Source organism: Heptranchias perlo, chromosome 2 (genome assembly GCF_035084215.1).
Source record: "Heptranchias perlo isolate sHepPer1 chromosome 2, sHepPer1.hap1, whole genome shotgun sequence".
Classification (NCBI taxonomy): domain Eukaryota; kingdom Metazoa; phylum Chordata; class Chondrichthyes; order Hexanchiformes; family Hexanchidae; genus Heptranchias; species Heptranchias perlo.
In genome coordinates this window covers 39,475,047-39,495,530 of record NC_090326.1, presented here as the reverse complement: position 1 = coordinate 39,495,530, position 20,484 = coordinate 39,475,047, and the positions used below count along the sequence as shown (strand labels likewise).

Sequence of the window (20,484 nt, the reverse complement as noted above, 5' to 3'; positions counted from 1 at the left end):
CACTCTCTGCCAAACCTCAGGTTCCCACTATACGGTGATGGCAGAGCATAGGATCCCTCCATGCTGCCACGCATCCCAGTTCTACCAAAGGACAGGACCATCCTCCAGTTCCTGATGCCCTAAGACATTTGCTCATAAAGGATCCCTTCTGTCAAGATCAGACTTGCAATGAGCTGATTCTACTGCTGATAACGTGACAAATTGATTTATAACCCAGCTTATTTAAAAGCTTATCTTTTTAAATAAAAAAATGAAAGAAATGAAAACTAGGAGATGGCTTCTGTGCTGTTGGGGCTATGAAAATATTATCCGTGGGAAAGGACCAGTCAGGGTTGCATAATGGAGATTGTAAGCACAGGTTCATACGCTGCAGCTTTGATTGATAACCCGTCGTGGTCAGAAATATTGCAGAACTTTCTCTTGTGAGATCAGATACGTGGTGCAGTTGTACCTAGTCTGTGGAAGGAATGGGCTTAATGGGCCAAATTGCCATAAATTGTTCCATGCTTTCTCATGTTTGTATGCACTTTGTTAGGCTGACATTTTGGACTCGTGGCCTGTTTCTATGACAACAATGCATGTGGCACACTGACCAGTATGATAAGCTCACTACCAGCACTGTTACTGTACTTGACTCTATGATACTGAGATTGTATAGCACAGCAAAAGAGCTACATTCATTTATATATATTTAAAAACAGATCCCCTGATAGTTCGGTTGGCAACTGTACTGTTTTCTGTGGAACTGAGTCATATAGACAGGAGTGTGCTAGATTCAATCCCTGGTTAGCACTGAGTTAGCAGATTTCAGTTGTTCATTATCCAGTCTTTCCTGGTGGAAAGTGAACCCAAACACTATGTGCCTGATGAAGAACTGTGTGTGGAAAAAGTGCCCATTTGGACAAGGTGTCAAACAGCAGTCAGAACCCGTGGAAGCGCACCCCAGTATGGGTAAGTGGCTTCGGGAGAAGAGGAGCAGGAGAGAGAATCAGAAGGGAAAACATAATCCTACAAAGAGCTGAACAAAAGAAATGAATATAGTTACAGAAAAACCTCTTTAATGTAGAATTAAGCCTTGTTTAAAAAGAAGCAAAAGCATTGAAAGACAGTAAAAGCTATATCAAGCAGGGCTAGCCTTTGATCAGAGACCACACAGGACCCTGTCTGAACTAGGGAATACCAACCCCCTGGGTATCAACAAAAAGCATTCCGAGACCCAGAAAGGCCTCCATTTTAACACCTCCTGACCTGGAGATAGGATCTACCAGCACACAGCATTGAAGTGGTTTATAGTATTTAACTAAAAAAAAAGTCGAAAAAGTGGTCCCAACTAGTAAATGCTAGCAAACTAGCCTGAAGTGGAGCTGTACTGTACAGGTCAATAAAGCCCCATCATTGTCTGTGTTGAGTTAGCTGATTTCAGTTCAGTTGGTGTGCCACAGTTAGCTTTAACATTCCTGTGCTAAAGAGGAGGAAAATGAGCCAGGGTGCTGCTCCTAAACGCTGTCCACTGTCCGGCTGGAAAGCGTGTAGGCATCAGTGAGGATAGGACCCCTGTGTGGTCAAATAGCTGACCAGCAATCATGAAGAATTGTCAAATGAATGAGGGACTGGAGTGATGTTAGTGCCGGGGAACCATACCTCAGCGTGAGTCAGTACCTTCAGGAAAGAAAGGAAGAAAACTGGAAATAAATCCTTTGCTTCAAATAAGGAGAAAATGTTTGTGCTCACACTGAAATGTAACTGGAGAATTCAGCCTGTCGAGGATTATACGCACCTATGGGATTCATTTACACAACAGGACCTTTTCCAACACTGTACCAAAATAATTTAAATTTTATCACAATAAAAATCCGATGTGTGGAACATAAAAACATAAACTTGATTTAGTAAACATGCTGCAAGGATTGAACTGGCTGAGTCCAGCCAGACAGCACATTTCATACCCCAATACTTTGAAGTTAGGTGTCACCTACTCAGGACCCAGATTTCAGGCCGAGAGTAAAAACCAGTATGGGTATGAATATATATATTTCCTACCCTCCTCCCTTAGTCTCCAGGCATCATTTCTCAGTTAAAAGGCCTCCGCTCGTGCTACTCTTGATCTGATTGTCAGATGGTACAATGACAACTGGGAACCAAAAAGGTAACCTGTGTGTGGAGGCGGAAGACGTGGGTATGGTTCTTAATGAATACTTTAGGGTCGATTTTGCAATGGTGGCGGGTTGGCAGCGGGGACGGGGGGGGGGAAACGTGGCAAACCTGCATAAACAAAACTTATCGTTTCCGACGCGATGGCATGGTGATTGCTGATTAATGTCCTCTCCGGGTTTCGTGCCCGGCAGCAAGCCTGATTGACAGGCTGGCTACCGTCAGGAGCTGCAACATGGTTGGGGGTGGAGAGAAAGAGAGAGAGCGAGACGTCATCCGGTGCTGGAATGGAAGATCGGGGTGGGGGGGGGGGGGAGGGGGGGGAGGACTGGAAGATCCGGGGGGGGAGGATGGAAGATCGGGGGGGGGGGAGAGGGAGGGGAAGATCGGGAGGATTTTGTGGGGGGGGAAGAGGGGGACATCGGGAGGACACTGGGGGGGTGAAAAGGGGGAAATCAGAGAGGGAGACATCGGACATCAGAGCAGGGTGCAAAGGTAGGTTCATTTTGTGTTTTAACTTCCTTCTCTGGTGTTTTATGTAATTTATTTAGTTTCTTTTCCCCTGATCCGGCCCTTCACGCCTGGTTTCACCAGGCATGAATCAGAAGCGGTGGGCAAGCCGCCCAGGTAAGTTAAAAATCATTACAATCACTTAATCTGTCACAGGTAAAGTACCTTAAGTACCTCAGGGAGGTACATTTGGCTCTTTAACTGTAATCCCGCCGGCTTTAATTGCCGGTGGGACTTCCAGTTTCGGGTCGCCCGCACGCACACAGGGGGTCCTTGGGAAACTCGGAAGTCGGCGGGTTGGAGCCGGCTTCCAAACCCGAACGGGATTTCCGCGATTTTCGGAGCCCCCCCGCCCCCAACGCACCCGCAATTTCCCCCTAAAATTGAGCCCTTTGCATCTGTCTTCACAAAAGAGGGGGACAATGCTGACATTGTAGTTAAGAAGGAGGAGTGTGAAATACTGGATGGGATAAACATGGTGAGAGAGGAAAGGGGTTTAGCATCTTTGAAAGTGGATAAATCGCCAGGCCCGGATGAAATGTATCCCAGGCTGTTAAGAGAAGCAACGGAGGAAATAGCAGAGGCTCGGACCATCATTTTCCAATCCTCTCTGGCTACAGGCGTGGTGCTGGAGGATTGGAGGACTGCTAATGTTGTACTATTGTTTAAAAAGGGAGAAAGAGATAGACCGGGTAATTACAGGCCAGTCGGTCAAACCTCGGTGGTGGGCAAATTATTGGGAAAAATTCTGAGGGACAGTATTAATCGTCATTTAGAAAGGCACGCATTAACCAAGGACAGTCAGCATGGATTTGTTAAGGCAAGGTCGTGTCTGACTAACTTGATTGAATTTTTTGAGGAGGTAACAAGGAGGGTCAATGAGGGTAGCGCGTTTGATGTAGTCCACATGGATTTTAGCAAGACTTTTGACAAGGTCCCACATGGTAGACTGGTCAAAAAAGTAAAAGCCCATGGGATCCAAGGGAAAGTGTCAAGTTGGATCCAAAATTGGCTCAGTGGCAGGAAGCAAAGGGTGATGGTCGGCGAGTGTTTTTGTGACTGGAAGGCTGTTTCCAGTGGGATTCCACAAGGCTCAGTACTAGGTCCTTTGCTTTTTGTAGTATATATCAATGACTTAGTCCTAAATGTAAGGGGCATGATTAAGAAGTCTGTAGATGATACAAAAGTTGGCCGTGTGGTTGATAGTGAGGAATGTAAGGAATCTTACAACACCAGGTTATAGTCCAACAAATTTATTTTAAAATCACAAGCTTTCGGAGATTATCCCCTTCGTCACATCCGAAATAATCTCCGAAATAATCTCCGAAAGCTTGTGATTTTAAAATAAATTTGTTGGACTATCACCTGGTGTTGTAAGATTCCTTACATTTGTCCACCCCAGTCCATCACCGGCATCTCCACATCATGGATAGTGAGGAAGAAAGCTGTAGACTGCAGGAAGATATCAATGGACTGGTCAGGTGGGCAGAAAAGTGGCAAATGGAATTCAATCTGGAGAAATGTGAGGTAATGCATTTGGGGAGGACAAACAAGGCAAGGGAATACACAATAAATGGGAGGATACTGAGAGGTGTAGAGAAACAGAGGGACCTTGGAGTGCACATCCACAGATCCCCGAAGGCCGCAGGACAGGTAGATAAGTTAGTTAAGAAGGCATATGGGATACTTTCCTTTGTTAGCTGAGGCATAGAATATAAAAGCTGGGAGGTTATGCTAGAACTGTATAAAACACTAGTTAGGTTACAGCTAGGGTACCGCGTACAATTCTGGTCACCACATTACAGGAAAGATGTGATTGCACTAGAGGGAGTACAGAGGAGATTTACTAGGATGTTGCCAGGACTGGAGAATTTTAGCTGTGAGGAAAGATTGATTAAGCTGGGGTTTCTTTGGAACAGAGGAGGCTGAGGGGAGATTTAATTGAAGTGTATAAAATTATGAGGGGCCTAGATAGAGTGGATTGGAAGGACCTATTTCCCTTAGCAGAGAGGTCAATAACCAGGGGGCATAGATTTAAAGAAATTGGTAGAAGGATTAGAGGGGAGCTGAGCAGAAATTTTTTCACCCAGAGGATGGTGGGGGTCTGGAACTCTCTGCCTGAAAGGGTGGTAGAGGCAGAAACCCTCATCGCATTTAAAAAGTACTTGGATATGCACTTGAAGTGCCATAACCTACAAGGCTAAGGACCAAGAGCTGGAAAGTGGGATTAGGCAAGATAGCTCTTTTTTAGCTGGCACAGACACGATGGGCTGAATGGCCACCTTCTGTGCTGTAAATTCCTATTACTCTATGGTTCTATGAACAGCTAAGGATGAACTACCCTCCTAAACTTCCCTTCATCCTTCTGAGAAAGCATCCTGCCTCTGATCTGTACCTCCCCACAATAGCACAGTGAGACAGCAAGCACATCCTACAATAAATTGATACCATGAACCCACTTGGTGCAGTGTGTTGGAATCAGAGGAGTAATATTCCAACTATACACAGAAGTAGGCCATTCAGCTCCTCGTGCCTGTTCCGCCATTCAATTAGATCATGGCTGATCTGTATCTTAACTCCATCTACCTGCCTTGATTCCATAACCCTTAATACTTTACCTAACAAAAATCGATCAATCTCAGTTTTGAAATGTTCAATTGACCCCCAGCCTCAACAGCTTTTTTGGGGAGAGTTCCAGATTTCCTCTACCCTTTGTGTGAAGAAGTGTTTTCTGACATCACCCCTGAATGGCCTAGCTTTAATTTTAAGGTTATGCCCCTTTATTCTGGACTCTCCCACCAGAGGAAATAGTTTCTCTCAATCTATCCTATCAAATCCTTTAATCATCTTAAACACTTCAATTAGATCACCCCTTAATCTTCTATATTCAAGGGAATACAAGTCGAGTCTATGCAACCTGTCCCCATAATTTAACCCATTTAGCCCTGGTATCATTCTGGTGAATCTGCGCATGACCCCCTCTAAGGCCAATATATACTGCCTGAGTTGTGGTGCCCAGAACTGAATGCAATACTCTAATGGGGTCTAACCAGAGCTCTGTACAGCTGTAACATAACTTCTACCCCTTTATATTCCAGCCCCCCTGAGATAAAGGCCAATATTCCATTAGCCTTTTATACTATTTTTTGTACCTGTCCACTAGCTTTTACAGATTTCTGTACTTGGACCCCTAAATCTCTCTGCTCATCCACAGTTCCTAGCTTCTCGCCACTTAGAAAATACTCGGACCTAAAGCAAACAGAAAGCCTTTAGTTATCATTTGGTTATTATGTGTTATGTTGAAAAGTTAGGAAATGTAAACATTCTAATTACTAACCTCTGTGAGACATCTATTCCTTCACCCAAGTCATTTATAAACATAGTGAAAAGCTGTGGCCCCAGTACAGATCCCTGGGGCCAAAGAGCCTCCCCCACCATCTGCAAATATCAAACTGGTGTACAATTTTCCAGCCATTTAAATGAATGATCAGAAAATCGTGTACGGAGAAAACCCGAATTTCTAATATACACTTCTGACAAGCGAGGCTCCTCGCCAAAAGTGCAAAGACCTCAGATCCCTTTTTTCCCAACTTTTTCTTTTCCTCCCCTGAAGGCACTGATTCATACTGGGATGGTGCCAGCAACCCTTCAGCTCCTCACACATCCACCCATTCTTCACACCTCAGCATTGGTGGTGAGTCCGCAGGCTGTGGGGAGCATCCCAGCGGGGCCCAAACCTGCTCTTCTGACTGGATGACCACATGCGTGTGTAGGTAAGCATGAGCGGACTCAAGCGCGATCACACACACACACACACACACACACACACACACACACACATTCCCTCCCCTTTCCAGCGGCCAATGGGTAGCGATTATGAGTGGCGACTGATTTATTACTCTCCTAATTCAGGGACACTCAACCCAATTGCTGTCCTGAATACTTAAAGTGAATAAGAGAAATGTACTTTCATCTGAGTGCCCTCCATTGGAGACACCATTTTGTATAATACTTTAACTTATCACTGTAAAATTGATTAATAGTAATTTAATTAAATACTCATGCTTCTCACACTGCTGCTATAAATTATTTTCTAAAAAAAACAAGCAGAGCAAATCTCCATCTAGGTAATTCCTTCACTGTTATCCCCCAAATGGGGATAGGAATACTTAACAAAATGGCTGTCAGATCTGGCACTCATATATTGTATTTCCGAAAATATTTTCTGTTTATTTGATAGCACAACAACAGGGCTTGGCCAAGGACAGAAATTAGTGACTTACGGTGGTATACAAGGCTGCTGATCGGCCTCATCTTGTACGGCAGGCATCACAGCCAAACATGATCATGCTCTCATCCGACATTCAGATGTACATACACTTTCCAACAGGAGTTACCGGAGTGGGAATTCTGGCCCATTTTCCTCCTTCCTAGCTCAGAGGCACTGAGGCCAAGAACAGATAGTAAACAAAGGACCATCTGGAAAAGAATTCCATAGTGCTATAGGAACTTTGGATTGATAGAGAATGTTGAATACAGCAGCAGCTGCTATTGTGTTCCTCAGAAAAGCACTGAGATCTGGCTTAAGCCCCAGCAGTTCGTCTGCAGTTATTGCAGTCACCATCACAATCACAGAGAACCTGACACCAGAACCACACGTCCCCCGGTGTTATAAAAGTTGGACTATTGGAGGAATGCTAATGGTAAGATTTTTCAGACAGATCAATGATAGCTACAGCTGATGCTGATATCAAGGAGGTAATAGTGTGACTAACAATATTGGCCTGGAAAATCCATGAACTGTGATCCGGGTGATTATACTGGGATCATGCCCACCAATGCCAACTCTTCCAGAGTTTACTGGATCTGTGGGAGGGCAACTAATTTGCATGAGGCTGGTGGGAAACTATGCTATTGAGAATCTGGCACTTTGCCGCCTTGGGTGGGGGGGTTGTTGGACTCAAGGGTGGTCAGACGTTCCACCCCTTACAAGGCTGCTCGGAAAATCCTGGAAACTGACAAGGCCTGGCACAAATGCGTCCCTGCTGTTTTCCAGTGAGTTCTGCCAGACTCCTGCTGGTTTGTGGTGGGACCCAGCGGAACCCCTGAGGAAATTTGAGGTCCTTGTCTCAAACGATCAAGTTATTGAAATAAGAAAAGATGCTGGAAATGATGAACCGTCCCAGCTGAAAAGTCAACCTATCTTTTCCTTCCAAATGCTGACTGACCTGTTGTGCATTTCCAGCATTTTCTATTTTTATTTCAGATTTACATTTTTGTTTTTTCTTTTCCTACCTTCAAATTACTGAATTTCCTCTGAACTTGGAGAACACACACACTTTCCGTATCATCATCGATCTGCAAGAAAGCTATTTAAAGATATTGAATACTTTCAAAACAAAATGGAAACAAAGCACAAACCATAAAGCGTCCCCTGACAAAAATATAAACTGTGTTATATTTATTATGTGAATATTGCTATGGTTGAGGAAAAACATAAGAGATAATAAAATGAATGAAAGACTATGTCCTAATTGCAATGATAATATCAAAGACCTTGCATATTGAATGTTGCGTTGTCCAGCAGTTTGCTTGTATCAAAGAAAAGTGGCTGGCCTCATAATTGCAGCGTTAAAAAGGAGCCCGTTCAGCCTGGAAATGGAAATTTCTTATGGGTAAAGGGATGGGGGGCAGGGGTGGGGGCACACTGAATACACCAGTTTATTTGATGGCAGAAATTAGGAGCAGAAGATGTGATCCAGCTGAGAAACAGAATTAACTAAAACATGTAAATAAATCATTGCTTCTATGGTGTGCTGAGATGTTTCCATGTTGTAACTGATTCATTTTTTTTGTGTTTGTTGCTATGGTGAAAGCTTTTATGCAAATAAACATAGGACTTGATTGATGTTTATTACGGAGTGAAAAGATTGGCACAGCTCTTAAAGGAGAACGCCCTGTAATGTTTAGAAAAAAGGCACTGGTACAAAATCTAGCAACATTGGAAAAGATACAGCTTGGTTTGGAACTGACACCAAACGAGCTGTATTCTGTGTGTGAGTCGGGGGAAACCATGTACCTGTAGAATAACAGACCTGTGACAGTGAGCAACAAGGCTGCATTCATGTTTTAAATCTACATTCTTGACAAAGCAGACAACTGATCTGAAGTTAGGAATTTTGGATGCAAACTTCAGTCTTTGCTGCTATTCCAAAGAAACTTATGGCTCTGGTTTTTATTTTTTGTTATTTTTTTTACATTGCATTAAGCATTACTTTTGTTCCTGCAATCTCAAATCAATCAGCATTCAGATTTGTGATTTACTCCCAGGTATTTGTTTTGTATAACATACATCAAACAGTTAAGATGTGCAAATAGCTCGGGTAAATGATCTACATGATGAGGTAGTGAGCAATACAGATTAGGAAGGACCTGGGTTAGGTCCCTAATATGGGCTGAAATTGGCTATTTTCAACAAGGATAAGGTTGCCACAATTGGCTTCAGTATCTCTTTCGCTGAGGTGGTCAAAAAATCACCCAGGGTTCCCACTCTTAATTGATCTCCAATGACTCCTGCTGGAAAACTGGGTGAGGATAAGGTTGGACTTGGCTGTGTCACCCTATATCGTTCAATAGTCTGATAACTCTCACCGCCTGGGCTCACACATGAATAATGACCATTTGGCAAGGTATCAGAGGGCTAACAGCAGCTGTGGAGTCATATTCCATTACAAGTCACTTGTGTGAAGATATGGATGTTTTGGGGTGAAATCGCAATCACCAAGTAACACCACAGAGTGGTTTCAGTTGACATGAGCTACAAAAATACTCTATTGAAAACATACTGTTATAAAGATAGGCCCAGATTCTAGCTGAAAGGGGTGCCAGCACTACTGCATTATCACAAGACTCTGCACTACTGATTGGGGAGTTGACCATGTCAAATTCAGCATGATCAGCTCATGAATACAATTAGAATATGCTTCCTACATATTTTTCATGAGCGCGGGGAGCTCTATGATTGGAAGGGGGTACGATATCTGAAGAGCAGCCGCTCTTAAATGGTTGCTGCTCCCACTTCCAGGCAGATGGATTTTTCACTCTAGGAAATTGTCCAGGTCAGCAATGGAAAGTGGACAAGGAAATGTGGCCAGAAATGTCCCCTTTGATGATAAAACGTTTGAATGTTCTGCGGGAAGAAGTGCAGCAGAGGAGGGTAGCCATATATGGGGCTGAAGGGAACACTCGACTACACCACAATGTGCAGGAAACATTGCACGAAACATGGCAGAAGATAAGTAAAGAGTTCTCTAGAAGAGTGCCAAGCTAAGTTTAGCCACAGTTTATCAATTTGAATAAAGTCTCTGGCTATAACATGCATACTACAAGTATTGTGCTCCAAACATAGTGCAACATCAGTGAAGGAACAGGGAAACCACTGAGACAATCTTTCACGCCTACATTTATATGTCCTTAATGCTGCAAGTTCAACTTTGTAGCTGACAGTCAAAATGTTTTTAATGTCACACCTAATGGTACCAATTCAAATGGACACATACAAGTAACTACTTGTATTCTGCTTTGTTGTGCATTCATAGGGAAGAGAGGTGGACCTAAAGCTGGCATGGCACTCTCTACTCACAGCTGCGTCTTTTCCCTGGCTTTAAACCAAAGGCTGCCCACAACCATAAGGAGGCAATGAGGCCTGGTAGTAGCCGTGTCAACCAAAGAGACTCTCTGCAATGGCAGATAACTGGCTACCTTTCAGCTGGAGATGGTACATAGCATAGAAGGACCAGGGAGGAATGGAAAAAATAAATGTTAACAAAGAAATGTGATGAAATAAGATGAAGAAATAAATAAAGTTATCCCTAGCGCACATGACAATGTCAACACTAGATAAGAAAGCTCCTGCAATAAAATATTCTAAATACAATTTTAAGCATAAAAGTCAAACAGTAGGATACATTTCACTGTGAACTGTTTCCCTCCTCATCTCCATCGCCAGCTGTCGTGGCAGATTTTTGTCAAAGGCTGTCCCTGGCTTTCCATGGAACTAGTCTTACCAGAAAAGCAGTCTAACAAGAAAACTCATATGCTTGAACTAAGGCCAATACTGACTTTATGAAAGCTTGGAGCTACTGAATGTTATTTACCAGAATTGGATTGAAATTTGCATTCATTTATGATGTGCAGATTGCAGAAAACTAAGCCTTTAATACCACCTGTCTGCATAACATTTGAATTATCTGGATTTGAGCATTAATGTTTAAATGTTGCCATTGATCAGTACCTTCCAATTATGGGCCTTTTAAGCAACACTGGTGATGATTTAAGCAAACTATCTTCGGCACACATTTTGACAGGCTTGGGTCTGTTCCTATAGTACTCGGCAAAATTTCCAAACTAATGCAGAGCACACAACATTAAAGAAAAAGATTTGTCTCACGCTGTATCAGAACTCTCAATCATCTCAAAACACTTGACATACAATAAGTTACTTTGAAGTACAATAACTTTTTCACACAGCAAAATTCCACATACAACAATGACCAGTTAATCTGCTTTTGGTAGAATTAGCCAGAACATTGGGAGAACTCCCTGTTCTTCTTCAAGTAGTACCATGGGATCTACCCAAACCACTGGAATAGCTAGACTGGACCTCAATTTAACATCTCTTCCAAAGGATAGCATCTCCAACAATGAGCTATTCCTTAATGTTGTACAGGAGAGTCAGCCTAGTTTACAGACAAGTCCTAGTGTGGAGCTTAAAACCACAACCTTCTAATTCAGATGCAAGAATGCTTTCAATTGAACCAAGCTGACAATTTAAAGTTCACCCAGCAAGAAAACAACTGGACCATAGGTAATGTAAGGCCTCCTTCATTACTGGTGATTGACTATTGCGTGGTTTTCATATTCTACTGATTGAGATGGGGCAGGTGATGGGACAAGGCCCAAGAAAAGAATGTTGTGGCAGGTTGCACAGATGAATAGACTATTTTTTGATGTTCTTGTCCATTTTTGCTGTGATCAGATTCTCTGGGGTCTAAATCAAACTTGTCAGTAAGTGCTGCAGCGGGTCAGTAAACATGTCAGAATAGAAGAATGATAGCACCCTGATGGCTGTAGTGGGTAAAATGCAAGTGTATTGAAGAGCCATGCAGATCAGAAAGGTCCCAGGTTTGATCCCCAATCTGTGCTGTTAGAATTGCTGGGAGCATTAAAATTAACTCAAAGCTCCTGGAGCAATAAACAGCCAGGGTTCCCACTCCTGATTGTTATTCAGTGACTCTGCCAGAAGTGTATATGTGAATATTGGATAAGGATGGAATCAAATTAATCTCTGATATCTTCCATGGTCATATAATCTGTCAACGCTCCTGGGGGGGGGGGGGGGGGGAAGGGGAGGAGGGTAATGGTCAGCGTACATACTAGCTGTGGGGAACTTCGTCCACTGTTGATGCATTTCAGAAAAATGACCCCATGTCTAGATTCACACAGGAAGAATGACTATGTGGATGAGATATTGGAGGGCTGCCAGGGTCTGGCTCGTTCACTAACATGAGTCAGCACCTTCAGGGGAATTCAAATTTTAAAAATAAATTTGGTTCATGAAGCTCAAACAATTTGGTCGGTTGGTGCTGCTTATCTGTTGCTGCTAAATGGGAATTAAAGGAAAACAATTGTTACATGGCCCTACCCATTCATGGATTAACAGTGTTCTTCAACAATCACTGAATACTTTTACTACAACTAGAATTACAAATTCTCTTTTCACTTCCGTCATTAACACGTGAATGATCATTACCTCCTCCCCCCTCTCGCCATACACACACATGGCAATGACAGAATAAAGGTGTGAAAACACTATATTGAATTTATATGGTTTGAAATGCTGATTCCTGTGAACATGGACACTTTTAAGAGCAAGTTTGAAAATGTAGTAAGTGGAATGACTTTGAATGTGGAATGAAGCTGATTTACGTTGTCCCTTTGATGATATTTTTGAAAACACCCTACTTAATACAAAAAGCAACATGTTTTGCTTTGTTGTTTAATTCTAGCATTTTCCTCTATGTTCTCAAGATAGCAATTAAGGGGAATTTCAAAGTGGTGGCTATGGATCTCTGAAGAGAAATTAAAATCAGCCACCTCACCACGGTTCAGTGACAGTGAGTCATATAAATTATTCCTAGGTCAGATCACTGATCTTTGCTGGTTAGCTGTTCTCAATGAGGCCAGCATTAGTGACATTGCAATGTGTCATGTGTCTCTGGGATGGGCTGGGGGGAGGAATCACCAGCATTTCTGCTTCTGGTCACTATCCAGTGTACTTATTGTTCGCCTGTGTGTGAATGTTACACAAGGACAGGATCAGGCATGGATGTAATGGTCTCCATAATTGAATAGCTTAACTTGGCTCAGTGACAGTGATAGCACTTTTGCTTCTGAGTCAGAAGGTTGTGGGTTCAAGGTCATTCCAGGACTTGAGCACATAATCAAGGTTGGCACTTCAGTGCAATACTGAGGGAGTGCTGCACTGCCAGAGGTCTTTCAGATGAGACGTTAAACCGAGGCCCTCTCAGGTGGATGTAAAAGACTGTGATGCATTTTTTGAAGACTGGGGCATTCTCCTGATTCCCATCAAAAACAAGGTGGGACCTAGCTGCGTGCAAACTGGCTGCTGTGTTTCTCTATGTTACAACAGTGATGACACTTCAAAAATATTTAATTGCTTGTGAAACACTTTGGGACGTCCTAAGGTTGTAAAAGGTGCTATATAGATGTAGTTTTTTCTGTACTAACACAAATTGTCTAGCCTCACATATAAACAATGGTCATCTAGGCAAGGTGTCAACAATCCACCACCCGTGAAATATACCACAGCATGAGTCATCACCTTTAGGAGACAACGGGTAAGGGAGAAAAATTGGAAGGAAGAAAACACGTCAAATGAATGTATTAAAGTATTAAATAGTGTGTTAAAGGAGCTTTATTGTTTCTAATTATCCCAATGCAAATTCAATGACAATTACTTAGGAAAATGCAATTATTACTATTACTGGGCATTACATTTTTAAAGTTATGATAGAAATTAAATACTTGGCGAGTACCTGCAAGACCATTAATGGCCCACTCATACAGTGATCATCATAAGGTAAAAGGAGAGTCCGAGAGCAGAAGGAGAGTCCGAGAGCTAAGCGCGGTGTAAAAGGAGAGTCCAAGAGGTGAGCGCGGTGTAAAAGGAGAGTCCAAGAGCGGGAGGAGAGTCCGAGAGGTGAGCGTGGTGTAAAGGGAGAGTCTCGAGTGGTGAGCGCGGTATAAAAAGAGAGTCCGAGAGGTGAGCGCCCTGTAAAAGAAGAGTCCGAGAGCGGGAGCAGAGTCCGAGAGGTGAACGCGGTATAAAAGGAGAGTCTGAGAGCGAGAGGAGGGTCCGAGAGGTGAACGCAGTGTAAATCTAAGGCAAGTCATGGCAGCAGAGCTCGCACCCGTGATATGCTCCTCCTGCACTATGTGGGAAGTCATGGACACTACCAATGTCCCTGGCGACCATATGTGCAGGAAGTGTGTCCAGCTGCAGCTACTGGCGAACCGCATTTCTGAGCTGGAGCTGCGGGTGGATTCACTGTGGAGCATCCACGATGCTGAGATTATCGTGGATAGCACGTTCAGTGAAGTGGTCACACCGCAGGTAAAGATTATGCAGGCAGAAAGGAAATGGGTGACCGCCAGGCAGAGTAAAAGGACCAGGCAGGTAGAGCAGGAGTCCCCTGGGGCCATCTCCCTCTCAAACAGATATACCACTTTGGATACTGTTGGGGGAGATGGCTTATCAGGGGAAAGCAGCAAGAGCCAAGTTTGTGGCACCACGGGTGGCTCTGCTGCACAGGTGGGGAGGAATAAGAGTGGCAGGGCTATATTGATAGGGGATTCAATTGTAAGGGGAACAGATAGGCGTTTCTGTGGCAGCAAACGTGACTCCAGGATGGTATGTTGCCTCCCTGGTGTTAGGGTCAAGGATGTCATAGAGCGGCTGCAGGGCATTATGGAGGGGGAGGGTGAACAGCCAGTAGTCGTGGTCCATATCGGTACCAACGACATAGGTAAAAAAAGGGATGAGGTCCTGCAAGGTGAATTTAAGGAGTTAGGAGATAAATTAAAAAGTAGGACCTCAAAAGGTAGTGATCTCAGAATTACTACCAGTGCTAGTGAGTGTAGGAACAGGAGAATAGACCAGATGAATGCGTGGCTGCAGGGATGGTGTAGGAGGGAGGGATTTAGATTCCTGGGACATTGGGACCGATTCTGGGGAAGGTGGGACCTGTACAAGCGGGCTGGGTTACACCCGAGCAGGACCGGGACCAATATCCTCGTGGGGTTGTTTGCTAGTGCTGTTGGGGAAGGTTTAAACTAGAATGGCAGGGGGATGGGAACCTGAGCAGGGAGACAGAGGAAGGGGAAACAAGGATAGAAATAAAAGACAGAAAGGGAAGAAGCAATAGTGGAAGGCAGAGAAAACAAGGGCAAAAAACAAATAGGGCCATAGTGCAAAATAAAACTAAGATGACTAACAATCTTAAAAAGACAAGTCTAAAGGCATTGTGTCTTAATGCGCGGAGCATTCGCAATAAGGTAGATGAATTAACAACGCAGATAGATATTAACAGTTATGATATAGTTGCAGTTACGGAGACATGGCTGCAGGGTGACCAAGGATGGGAACTGAACATCTAGGGGTATTCAATATTTAGGAAGGACAGGCAAAAAAGGGAAAGGAGGTGGGGTAGCGTTGTTAGTAAAGGAGGAAATCAATGCAATAGTGAGGAAGGATATTGGTTCGGAAAATCACGATGTGGAATCTGTATGGGTGGAGCTAAGAAACACCAAGGGGCAGAAAACGTTGGTCAGGGTTGTCTATAGGCCCCCAAACAGTAGTGGAGATGTAGGGGAGGGCATTAAACAGGAAATTAGAGACGCATGCAAGAAGGGCACAACTATAATCATGGGTGATTTTAATCTACATATAGATTCGTCAAACCAAATTAGCAATAATACTGTGGGGGAGGAATTCCTGGAGTGTGTATGTGCTGGTTTTCTAGACCAATACATTGAGGAACCAACTAGAGAACAGGCAATCCTAGACTGGGTATTGTGCAATGAGAAAGGATTAATTAAGAATCTTGTTGCGCAGGGTTCCTTAAGGAAGAGCGACCATAATATGATAGAATTCCTCATTAAGATGGAGAGTGAAGTAGTTGAATCCGAAATTAGGGTCCTGAATCTAAATAAAGGAAATTACGAAAGTCTGAGGTGCGAGTTGGCTATGATAGATTGGGGAACTTTATGAAAAGGGATGACGGTGGATAGGCAATGGCTAATATTTAAAGAACGTGTGCAGGAATTACAACAATTATTCATTCCTGTCTGGTGCAAAAATAAAACAGGAAAGGTGACTCAACTGTGGCTTACAAAAGAAATTAGGGATAGTATTAGATCCAAAGAGGAGACATATAAAATTGCCTAATAAAGCGGCAAGCCTGAGGATTGGGAGCAGTTCAGAATTCAGCAAAGGAGGACAAAGAGATTGATTAAGAGGGGAAAAATAGGATATGAGAGTAAACCAGCACGGAACATAAAAACTGACTGTAAAAACTTCTACAAATATGTCAAGAGAAAAAGATTAGTGAAGACAAATGTAGGTCCCTTACAGTCAGAAATGGGGGAACTTAAAATGGGGAACAAAGAAATGGCAGAACAATTAAACACGTACTTTAGATCTGTCTTCACAAAGGAGGACACAAATAACCTCCCAGAAATGTTAGGGAACCAAGAGAGGGAGGAACTGAAGGAAACCAGTATTAGTAAAAAAAATAGTGCTAGGGGGCTAAAGGCTGACAAATCCCCAGGGCCTGATAATCTACATCCCAGAGTACTAAAGGAAGTGGCCCTGGAAATAGTGGATGCATTGGTGGTCATCTCCCAAAATTCTATAGACTCTGGAACAGTTCCTACAGATTGGAGGGTGGCAAATGTAACCCCACTATTTAAAAAAGGAGGGAGAGAAAAAGCAGGGAATTACAGACCAGTTAGCCTAACATCAGTAGTGGGGAAAATGCTAGAGTCTATTGTAAAAGATGTGATAACAGAACACTTGGAAGGTATTAACGGGATTGGACAAAGTCAGCATGGGGTTATGAAAGGGAAATCATGCTTAAGAAATCTACTGGAGTTTTGTGAGGATGTAACTAATAGAATAGATAGGGGAGAACCAGTGGATGTGGTGTACTTGGATTTTCAGAAGGCTTTTGATAAGGTCCCACACAAGAGGTTAGTGTGCAAAGTCAAAGCACATGGGATCGGGGGGAATATACTGGCATGGATTGAGAATTGGTTGACAGACAGGAAACAGAAAGTAGGAATAAACGGGTCTTTTTCCGGGTGGCAGGCAGTGACTAGTGGGGTACCGCAGGGATCAGTGCTTGGGCCCCAGCTATTCACAATATATATCAATGATTTGGATGAGGGAACTAAATGTAACATTTCCAAGTTTGCAGACGACACAAAGCTGGGGTGGAATATGACCTGTGAGGAGGATGCAAAGAGGCTCCAATGTGATTTAGACAAGTTGGGTGAGTGGGCAAGAACATGGCAGATGCAGTATAACGCGGATAAATGTGAGGTTAGCCACTTTGGTTGTAAAAGCAGAAAGGCAGATTATTATCTGAATGGTGATAGATTGGTAAAAGGGGAGGTGGAACGAGATGTGGGTGTCCTTGTACACCAGTCGCTGAAAGCAAGCATTCAGGTGCAGCAAGCAGTTAGGAAGGCATGTATGGGATTTTGGGCTTCATTGCAAGAGGATTTCAGTACAGGAGCAGGGATGTCTTACTGCAGTTATACAGGGCCTTGGTGAGACCACATCTGGAGTATTGTGTGCAGTTTTGGTCTCCTTATCTGAGGAAGGATGTCCTTGCCATGGAGGGAGTGCAACAAAGGTTTACCAGACTGATTCATAGGATGGCAGGACTGACGTATGAGAAGAGATTGGGCCGACTAGGCCTATATTCACTGGAGTTTAGAAGAATGAGAGGTGATCTCATCGAAACATATAAAATTCTTACAGGACTAGACAGACTAGATGCAGAGAGGATGTTCCCGATGGCTGGGGAGTCCAGAACCAGGGGTCACAGTCTCAGGATATGGGGTATGGCATTTAGAACCGAGACGAGGAGAAATTTCTTCACTCAGAGGGTGGTGAACCTGTGGAATTCTCTACCCCAGAAGGCAGTGGAGGCCAAGTCATTTGATGTATTCAAGAAGGAGATAGATATATTTCTTAATGCTAAAGGGTTCAAGGGATATGGGGAAAAAGTGAGAACAAGGTACTGAGTTAGACGATCAGCCATGATCATTTTGAATGGCGGAGCAGGCCCGAAGGGCCAAATGGCCTACTCTTGCTCCTATTTTCTATGTTTCTATGTCTATAACTCATTCATGAGTTATTTGTGAGTCATGGGCCATGGGATAAAATGGTATTAATATTATACTTCACTTCTAATACTGGAACCGCACTGACAATAGTTGAAATCCGTTACTAAGAATTAAGTAACATAGCTCTGAAGATGTGCTGCACTCCTCTGCCCAGCACAATAGCAGCCACTTCCAGGTAATTATTTAGTGTCGTGTTGATGTTGATATGTTGGCTGTTAATACAACTGCTAGCCAGTATAGCACCCTGACACTCCTGGGCAAGGCACAAAAGAAATAGAATTGAAATGCAAAAATGGAATAATTAAAAGATCCTTTTTTAATTCCTAGTGTTCTTGTTTCCTCTCACGAAGTTTCTGATTTACACTGGAGTATGGTTCCATGGGTCCTCTGATACCTTGCTCAAATGGTCATTCTTTTTCTTAGAATATTTTTCGCTTATGAATTTTTGTGCTCATCAAGACGAGAGATGTTAATGCTGAGAAATTGAACACGTCAGGCGTCCAGTGTCAGCATCAAGCACCTCCAGGTCAGGTAATGCCATGGATAGATGCGGGGGAAAGCTCCCTTTATTCAAAACATCATGCCTCAGAGCCAACCTGAGAAGAGTATCCATACTGCAACATTTCTTCACTTCCTACACCAGGCATTCTGTGGCCTCTGAATGAAATTGACAATTTAGTGCTAAATAATACTGAATTCAGTACCAGTGAAACCACCTTTCAGGTGGGTCCAGTTTATATCAGCACCGAATCAGCACCTGTAATTTAGGTGGGTTACATATTACATCAGGGACCAGACTGCAACCAATTTCAGGGTTTTTCTGACCTTGGATGCCCAACTCAAGCAGGGTATTCAACTCGAGCCCATACATTTAATGTGAAATAACAAATACATTGCAGAGAAAAAAAATCATATGGATAAGTAATAAATGTTAATGGCTGGTTGTGGAATCATAGGAAGTTCAGCACATAATGAGGCCATTCGGCCCATCATGCCTCTACTAGCCTCACTTTGGAGGTGACTATTGTAATCCAATTTCCTTGGTCCTTCATCTTAAATGTTGTGATTGATTGCTGCTTGTGATAATGCATTCCACATTCCAAGAACCCATTGCAACTTAATGTCTCATTTCAGAATCTGAAGCGTACATACTTAAAGAAACGACTAGGACATATAATCGTCAAGGTATGAAACGTTTTGAATGCCCACCAGATAATGTTGACAGAACCTAGAGAAAGCTCAGTATCACTATAGACATATATATCTATAGCTGTACAACTCATTGCTATTTCTATAACTTGTAAATCAAAGTTGTGCATTTTTCCTTTCTGGAGAGTTCTGGAGCAGGTTATTTATGTATCTCGGGAATCTGTTAAGGGTGTTTTCTTTTTCTCTTCCCGAGTCTGTATATTGATCTGATGTGTAACAAAGTGGGATCCGTTTTTGGTGAGCAGAGAAATTGTTTATTTGATTACTGTGTACATGTAGCCTACTGTGTCAGTCTTTAGGGAGAACATATCATAGAAACATTAACTATAAAAGTTTAAAACGCCTTAAGGGTTAGGGTTGCCAAACCTCCCGTGCTGAGCGGGAGTCTCCTGGAGTTGAGGATTGATCTCCAGGAATACGTCCGAGGAGAGTTGGCAACCCTATTAAGCGTGTAGACAGTAAACACCGACTCTAAGATTAACCGTTGCTGTTCAGTAATTTGTTGTTAGAAGCGAATCAAAAACTATTTATAAAAAGTCAATATTCCCAGGGATGTGGGCTCAACCTACCAGTGTGCAGTGTCTTGAATACCAGCCTCTCAACTCAATAAGGAAAACTCCGCATCAGGCACCAGCCACACTTTACATCAGACCTATGATCAGACCTTGATCCCAAACACCGCCCCCTCCAAACAAGTCATCAATGTTTTAAAAATATTTTTAAATGAGATATAATGATTGTATTTAAGAGTTGTAAAAAAAAATGTTATTCAGTGACATCAAATTACTGACGAATCTACTCCCAGTGTTGCAGCAGCTCTTAAAGCTGCAACTATCATGATTAGACTTATTTTCGATTGTACAACGCAAATTACACGAGTTACTGCATTTTTGCAGAAAACTTTAACCGCAGCCACGAAGAACGAAAAGAAAAAAAAGTGGTGGAGTGTGGGGGGAGGGACTGTCATTTTGTAACGTGTAGAAAAGTTGCCGGATGCCGGCAGGAGCGACAGTGCAGCTTTAAGAACAGTGCCGGTGTGATTCAGAGCCAGGTATTGGTGGAGGCAGACTCGCCCTGACTGAAGACCGCGATCTAGTTTCAGGGGAATTCATTCTATAT

General features: G+C 43.1%; 1 long non-coding RNA gene across 2 annotated transcripts in view; it reads right to left on the bottom strand.

The window, feature by feature from the left end:
- LOC137337888 (uncharacterized) overlaps positions 1-20,119 on the bottom strand; it is a 79,187-nt gene extending 59,068 nt beyond the window's left edge. Inside the window, exons 1-2 of one of the 2 annotated variants that reach the window (XR_010966611.1) lie at positions 19,935-20,119; positions 7,957-8,030 (exon numbers count right to left, since the gene is read on the bottom strand). This is a non-coding gene — a long non-coding RNA (uncharacterized lncRNA). The remainder of the gene's footprint in view (positions 1-7,956; positions 8,031-19,934) is intronic. The other variant, XR_010966612.1, reaches the window with a different exon arrangement.
- Positions 20,120-20,484: the final 365 nt, after the last annotated feature.